General features: G+C 40.0%; 1 long non-coding RNA gene across 2 annotated transcripts in view; it reads right to left on the minus strand.

Annotated features, from left to right (window-relative positions):
- Positions 1 to 8,218, minus strand: part of LOC112550307 — a 90,666-nt gene that overhangs the window by 56,091 nt on the left and 26,357 nt on the right. Inside the window, exon 3 of one of the 2 annotated variants that reach the window (XR_003094081.1) lies at positions 7 to 205. The exons of the other annotated variant lie outside the window; for it this stretch is intronic. This is a non-coding gene — a long non-coding RNA (uncharacterized LOC112550307). Of the gene's footprint in view, positions 1 to 6; positions 206 to 8,218 lie in introns of those variants that run through there. 2 annotated transcript variants of the gene reach the window in all.

Genomic DNA, 8,218 nt, shown 5'->3' on the forward strand with positions numbered 1-8,218 from the left:
TGCTGACTGGGTACCCAACAGATTCTGCATACAGGAAATTAACCAGGTGTCTACTGGGTAATTTGTGAACAAGGAAAAATTTCAAGAGAATTATGATATAATTTGCACTGAAGATGTTTTTGAAACCAGGTCTGACATCTGTTGAACTGTGGGGAAGTTGGGTCAGGATCCAAACACCCTAATTCAGTCTAGGTCAGGAACCGATCTATATGGGGACATTGAAAGAAATGAAACACAAAAGAGAAGAAATTAATTTCCAAGAAAGAGGGTACAAGAAAAATTATTTTACAGACTTTTCATAGGGTGCTGCTGCAGAGTGGCAGTACACTCATTTCAGAAGGTGTTTACTTCTTTACCAGCAAAAAAGGAAAATGGGCAAAAACAGATTTGGAAAATACAGGACCAATATTCATATTTGTCATTACAATATTCTTTCTGTGCCGTGTTATCCTTTGTCCTAATTAGCCTGTGTTTGGGGAATGAAACCAGCAAGGACTGATCAGAATTGGGTTTAGCCATGTCAAGGAAGACCAGGCTGCTTTTTCCCATTGTGAAATAGGGATCTGGGAAAGGGAAGAAAATTTAGCTTTGCCTCACAGTATGCAGCAACAATTATAGATGAGTGGGTAAAGAGAAGGGGATTGCAGCTTCCACCTCAAACAGGAATAAAGTAGCTTAATCCCATGCCCCAGGCCCCCACCCCATGCCCAGAGTAAAAAATGGAAAAGAGGTGAGGGATTTTTGGTTTTCTGAGCTAGAATCTACAAACTATTCCTTAAGCTGGGCAGAGCCTACTGGTAGAGTCCAGATCTATGCTGCATAATTCTCCTGGCATATCTATGATGGTTAGAGGTTTGAGGAGGTGTGATCTTTGGCATAAACATGCTGGTAGAAAGTACAAAGGTATCTAGTTATTGTAGAATACTGTAGTTACTGAAAATCTGTACATTTACTGGAATGGCTTGTTTTGCTCCTGAGGGTGGTCTAACTATACTACGTCGGGCTTGCTGGTGTCTACAGAAGAAATAATTGCCAGTATAACATATTCCTAATCTGGTAAATCACTCTTAGTGTTGATGTGACCTTAGTGTAGTCTTTAGGGGGTTGTTAGGTCTGATTCAGCACTTCCTTAAACTGATTAAACATTGGTGCAACTCCTATTCATCATGGTGTAAATAAACTTAGAATCAGCTCCTTCATCTTCATCCTCTTAACAGGCAAACCTTCAAAATTTCCTTTACACCAAACTTTGAATTGCTGTATTACATGAATGTTATTGTGCCAAAGAAAGGCAAGGTGTTGTCCCTGCAATTAATTAGCTGGTTAATTAGACCTCTTTCCATTTGCTCAGCAACCTGCATTCACATGTATGTACAGACCATTACAAAAATACACTAATAACCTTTGTCGTCTGTGCAGAATTGCCAGGAGAGTAACACCAGTGTAAAGTTTATTATTGTTCTGGAAATTGGAAATCTATTAAATATGTAAAATGCATCTTTCCCTTAAGAAGTGTAAATTCAATAAAAATGTGAATTCTGCCATGTGGAGTGATGGATTTGGAGCATGTAAGACGGATGAATGCATCATGCAGAGCTGTTAATATCTCTGCCAGTTCTATGGCTTACCATAACCATGTGAAACTGCCTTTGTTTGCTTTCCTAACTACCATCTCTTAAAAGATTCTCTCAGAACATAGGATGCTTCTGTGGTGCAATAATTGTTTCAACAGCTTGGACTGATTTTTTTATGAGAAAAAGAGGACTCAATTCTACAAACCACTGCTATTGAGCACAATACTTACAGCAATGAGAGTACTGATGATAGTATACAGTGCTGTCTGAAAACATATATTTATATTTCACAGTAGAATTTGATCTTAATTAATAATGTGGCCTTTTTCTTAATGGATTTTTGAGGTTGAATATTTTAAAGCACAATTATTTAAACAGGCCACATTCTCTAATGCACATATGAAAACTATCTAACTTCTGGCAAGGTATAACAATTCTTTCATAGTCTTTACACTTTATTGTCTAAACATAGAAACATAAACATTCAGGGTTTGTGTTATGAAAGTTCACCGCACCCAGTCTACGATCATACGGCTTGTACAGACATTCACTGGTGCAGGGAGCTTCGTGGAGAAGCTGATATAAGTAACTTGGGGTGGGGGAGGGGCAGGCAGGAGCTGTTGGGGAAGCAGGCTGGTAGGTCCAGGGATCAATCAGGTCAGTGGGGTAGGAAGGGTGCAGTCCCAAAACTGGGGCAAATGGCTGGACTTTCCCAGCCCCAGAGCTGCCCTCTGAATGTGTGCAGACATTCACTGGATTAGGTTAATCTGTTTCTGATCAGGTTAATCTACTTAGGTGAACTAATTTAGATCAGGCTGGCTATTTTTGGCCGAATTCAAAACCACCTTGAATGTCTGCACAGGTGGACATGTAGATTTACTTAAACCTAGTTATATTAATCCAAATGTAATGTCTGCATCTACCCTCAGGCTTGTTTTAGAAAGTTCTACAGTGCATTTTTGAAACTACCCCCATGTTATATAAGAGTATCACCCAAACTGTTGCTTTTTGTTCAAATGTGTTTTATGCTGCACCAGATTATTCACCACTGTGAAAAATTAATCTTTTAAGTGGATACTTGAGATACTAATAGATTAATACACACAATTTGAAGCAAACATTTTTACTGCAGAAATCAGAATTCTCTTCCAGCAAAATTGCCACCTAAATAAATAACATATGCCAGTGTTATTAAATAATTTAGTATAAGGACACTTAATTAAATGCAGGGAGTGAAAGCAAGTGACTTTGTGATGTAACTTATTATGAGTTAGAATGATTTTTTTTATATGATTGATATATTAATAAGATATACAGATCAAAAACTCTAAAGATTTTCTAGAAAATGTGGGTGACATTTTTATAATAAAACTGATACAAAGTGGTGAACTATCAAAAAAGCAAACACATTTTATTAATAACACATTGATTTAAAAATCTATGCATAAGAAACAGGAAAATTTAACACTCATTTCAAATATCACACAGCCATGTGCTAAAAATATATATTATTAAAGTCCCTGGCTCAATAGCTTGATGTACCAATATGTGGATAGGGGTATATAAAGGCATTAGAATAAAACAGAGACAGAAAAGTTTCAGATTGAGAATGTAAAAAAATTAAAGAAAACCAGTATAAAAATATGATTTTTACAGTTAATGATTTAGAAACCCAGCTCAAGCTGTTTTCCAGGAGCTGCATCTTATTGGGTAGTCTATAGAAACTCACACCCTTCTAAAGAAAATAGCAGATGGTGGCAAAAACATTGCAAGATATTTTTGTTTCATGTGCTTTACAAAAGTGCCAGGTCTTTTGTGGTTTTATTGGCGCTATTTGCTAAATAACGGATGAACAAATGCCAACTCTGGTAACATCATTGGGCACCAACTGAATACCAAAAATGGTGCATATTTCTTTCCTGCTTTTAGCTGCTATATTACTTGCCTCGGGAGGAATGGCAGGGATTGCCTCTCAGCAAACTGTGTAATTGCTTATTTTTACTAACCAGTTGAAGAAAGTGGTCAGTGTCAGAAGAGAGAGAGTTCAGAAATGTACAGAGTTTGGAGATCTTATTTTACACAAATCCAACAACTATCATCATTATTCATGTAAGTATATAGTGTGGTGGTGTGCTCTGGGTGTTGGAACAGAAACAATTTATGTGAAATACATATACATACTAGATACAAGGTATTTTCCTAAATGCTTAGTTCAGCACTCTGCCTCAGCAGAGGCCCCCAGGCAACACAGGACAGTGCAGGGGCAGGAGGGCTCAGGCTGGGGCCGTCAGCCTGCTCTGCACCCCTGCTTCTAAGGTAAACAGAGGCTTTTTTTCCATTTTTTTCTGTTCTTTTCTGTTCTTTTTCTGTTTTTTTTTTTTAAGTGATGGTGCCTGGGGTTGTGGGGGTAGCCTTGGGGGCCTTGCAGGGGGGGATGTTAGCCCTTGCAGGGGCCATTTGGCCCCTGTTGGGGGGCTGTACACCGTGTGAGAGTGCTGAACCCCCTGTTGGGAGTCTGAACCTCTTTTGGGGGGCTGAACCCCTTTTCAGGGAGCTGAACCCTTTGTGTGGAGGATGAACCCCCTTTTGGGGGTCTGAACCCCTTGTGTAGGGGCTGAACCCCGTGTTGGGGGGCCGTAGCCCTTGTGTGGGGAACCAACCCCTTGTGTGGGGGCCATCGCCCTGTGGCAGGGCAGCAAAATATGTATTCATGAATTCATGAAACCTGTATTTAGAGTTCACTTTATTATTATGATAAGAGACTTGCTTTAACACTGTAGATATATCAATAAAACATTGTCCAACTGATCGCTGTCTCTGTCTCACTCTCTTTCTGTCTTTAAAGTGGTCTTTTGTTTTACTTGTGGAGGAACATGGATTTGGGGGTATATTACAGAGTGATTTTGGGATTTTTTTTTATCAGGGATTTTTCAGTTTTCCAATAGGGAACACCAGAATTCCTGCTAGGGAGGCCAGGGGCAGGACCCTGCCTGCTCAGAGCTGGCACCTTGTACCCATCTGGCTGTGGCTGACCTCCTGGCCAAGTGGGGCCAGAAGGACATGTTTTAACAGTTCAAAGCAGGCCACCACACCCGGAACATCTTCTGGGTGATAGCTGCCCAGATTGCCAGGCAGGGGGCACAAATGGCAGTAGTGCCACACAAAGGCCAACCCTGCAACCATAGTCCACTGGCAGCTGGCCCAGAGGGGTAGATGCCTCTACTGGCTCTTCAGTCCCCATCTAAGTCTGGCAGGTGTGCAGCAGGTCACAGCCAGGCATCTGCCCCCACTGCCAGACTGCTGCAGTGGGTAGAGGGTCCAGGGAACTCTCAGGGCTGCTTCAGCAGTCCAGCTGGCACAAGGGGTTGTGTCCACAGGTACCAATTGGCTGGGCCTCAGAAGCTCCTGAGAGCTAGTAGCTCTGAGCTACTTGCCAGGGTGGCTTTTTATACTGCTGAGGACAGCACAGGTGCTGGCCCCGGATTCTAGTTCCCCCTGGCTGAAGATCTGGGAGGAGCCAGGCAGGGTTATTTTGCCCCTAGTGGCACAATTGCCTCACAACAAAGTGCATGTCCAAGCATGTGTGCTGATGCAAAAAGCCAGGGCTACAATTTGCACCGCTTCTATTTGAGCTGCTGCAAGCGCACATGCTTGCATGTGTGGACACGCCCTTTGAGGCTAACTAAACATCCCTTGACTTTAATGGCACGTACACCGTCTTTGGAATTATGTATGCATTAAAATTGCATAAAGATTTGTATCTATAAAACAAGTTAAGCATAGAAATATTCCAGTTTGCTTTGACCTACCCAACATAAGTATCAATAATTGTCTAATCATGGTAGCATGGAACTCAGAACAGACTAATTTATCTATTCGAGAATATGGACTATTACCAATACCCAGAGTAAGCCAGACTCAGAAATATGTTCATATTCTACATCTACAGGAAATGTATTAATGCATATTAGCCTAATTTAATGCATATAAAAATGGTGAAATCAGGCTAATTGCACCTAAATTTGATACCTGCAAATACAGGTATCAAATTTAGGCACAATTAGTTAAAGTGCATTAACATTTGTGTAGATACGACCTGACACTAACTTTAGTGCCAGGTCTGCCTAGCCACTAGGGGCACATGGCAGGGCTACAGAGATACAAACTTCAGTGCTAAATCCCTGCACATGTAGAAACCTACCAAAAATGACTTAATGAGCATTAGTTTAATGCACATTAAATTTAGTCACACTTAAATGCATGTGTAGACATGCCCATTTTGTACTAACCTGCAGACTAAATCAATGAATTATGTTACAGCACATATTCAACAGCCTATGATAAGCTGTAGCAGTGAATGGATAACTAATGTTCAAACCTTCTTTCCATTGCTTTCCCATCACTATTTCCCATTACCAGTGGCTGGATACTTCCTAATTGATGCTTTTAATTCATGGTAATTAATTGTAGCTAGACTTCTTTTCATCTCTGGAAATACACAATGGGCTCAAACAGAACACTGTAAAAGCAATCTATATTACTGCTAAATAATCATATTCAGTGGTTTTTATCTTGGCTTTACATGCCTTTCATCTGCTTTACAAACATTAAAACTCATTTAATTTGTTTTTAAAAAATGAATAAGGCAATATAAAAGAAGCATATTAATGGCTGTTCACATAACTTTTTATAATTTCAGTCAGGTTTATTATTTGGTGTACTATAAATCAAATTAAGTACAAATATTAGTACTGACAATGTGTGTATAATTAGTTTTTAATCTTTACTGCCTGAACATGTGTTCATTGTAAAGAAGCAGGAATAGACTTCTAAGCCATATCTGGGCATATAAATAACATGCTTAGAGGTAGACTATTGTAATTTATACATATATTGTTCAGGAATAACCCTGTGATGACTTAGTTGAGATATTTAATAATGCAGTATTAAAAGTCTGAGAATCATTTTAGAATCATTTTAAAGAAAATTAGGAGCTGTTTTCATGTTAGGAATGCAGAACTAGGTTTTCTTGTTTGTTGTGATTTACTGAACTGAGAAAAGAATAACCTCTTTGAATACAAATACAATTTTCTTTGCTTTCTTGAACTCTTAGAGGAGTTCTGCAAAGCCAGAAATCTAACTAAAGATCATGCTTTAATAACATATCCTGACCAGATTCCTCAGTAAATGATTAAAGGGCACTATGTCACATGAGCTGCGAACAAAGACTTGATTTGCAGAATAAAGCCATCTGAATGCATGTCTGTAGCCATCTCTTGAGATTCAAACCAATGAAAACCATTAGATGTTGCTAAGCCATTAGAATGTTATTACTGTAGTCACACTCACAGCAATATTTTTAGTTTTAATTTTTTTTTATTGATTTGTGAGAAATTCTAAGTGTATACTGATGGAAAATACCACCTAAAGCAACTACATTGTTGTCAATTTTTCATATTTCCTTTAAACATTTTGAAATTTTAAACAACATGTGTCTGTCTTTCATTCAGGTTCATGTCCTGCTCAAATACATGCGGCAGTACACTGACTTGAGAAGTATGTCTGCTAGTTTAGCAGACTGAAAATACAATTTCTAAGGTAAGCGGAGGAGGGTAAGGTACAGCCAGGGAAAACACTTTCAAAGTAGATTGCAATTTACAACAAACATGTGATAATTGGAGGAGAAAGAATACATTATGCAAGTAGGAAATAACCAAACAAACTGGGGGCTTACATGATCTTATTAGTGTGTAGCTGGGAGGTATTTCCCAATTTACCATTTTTCCTGTTTAACTACAAGAACCCAGAGTGATAGTAATGGAGAAGAAAGCTTGGGTGTGTTTCCTAGAATCAAAATCTTTTTATCTGAAAAATCATTATCACCCTACCACAATTATGGCTCCCAAGATACAGCACACTAAATTCGGAGTAAAGGAGCTGTGAATACACTAGGTATAACAACTGTCACAACCCAAAGTTGTGGGTTTTTTTGTGTTTGAGTGTGCTTCAGCATCGCTAAATCATGTTCCCGCCAAATTGCAGCTCTTTTGCATGGTGGAGTGTTCTGCTGCAACAGAGAACCCGCGTGCAGGAGCTTTTCCCGCCAGTTCTGTAGCTTTCTTTGCATAGTGCATTTCTTTTGCATTATAGTAATGTGCAATGCAAGGAGTCCCTGCCATTTGTATTAGGATTCATGCCACATTATTGGCCAGTCTTAATGTAGGCACACGTGGTGGCTAGCGATTGGCTTGCTAGCCGTACAAAAGGCTTGGGTAGTTTCTGCCCAAGTCGGAGAGAGAGAAAGCATGTGGAGTTCGGGAAAGGAGTGTGAGGATCTCTAAGTGCTGCTGATCCATACGAACCCAGCTTTTTCCTTAAGAGGGCAACAGAGGTTTAATTTGTCGAACCCACGGAGCTTCAACAACTCTGCGGGACTTATTTACCGTCCCCTCGGAGCCTTAACAACTCCGAGGCAACTAACCTCTAGCCTCTTCCCGTCGACGATTGCAGCCCAGACGTATCCCTATCCTAAGGACCCATTTGTCGAGCCCACGGAGTTTAACAGCTCCGGGGGACCTGGGAACTGAGTAACACTCACGGAGATACAGCTGCTCCGTGGGAACGAATTCTTGAACCCCGCGGAG

This window comes from Alligator sinensis, unplaced genomic scaffold (genome assembly GCF_000455745.1).
Source record: "Alligator sinensis unplaced genomic scaffold, ASM45574v1 scaffold173_3, whole genome shotgun sequence".
Lineage (NCBI taxonomy): Eukaryota > Metazoa > Chordata > Crocodylia > Alligatoridae > Alligator > Alligator sinensis.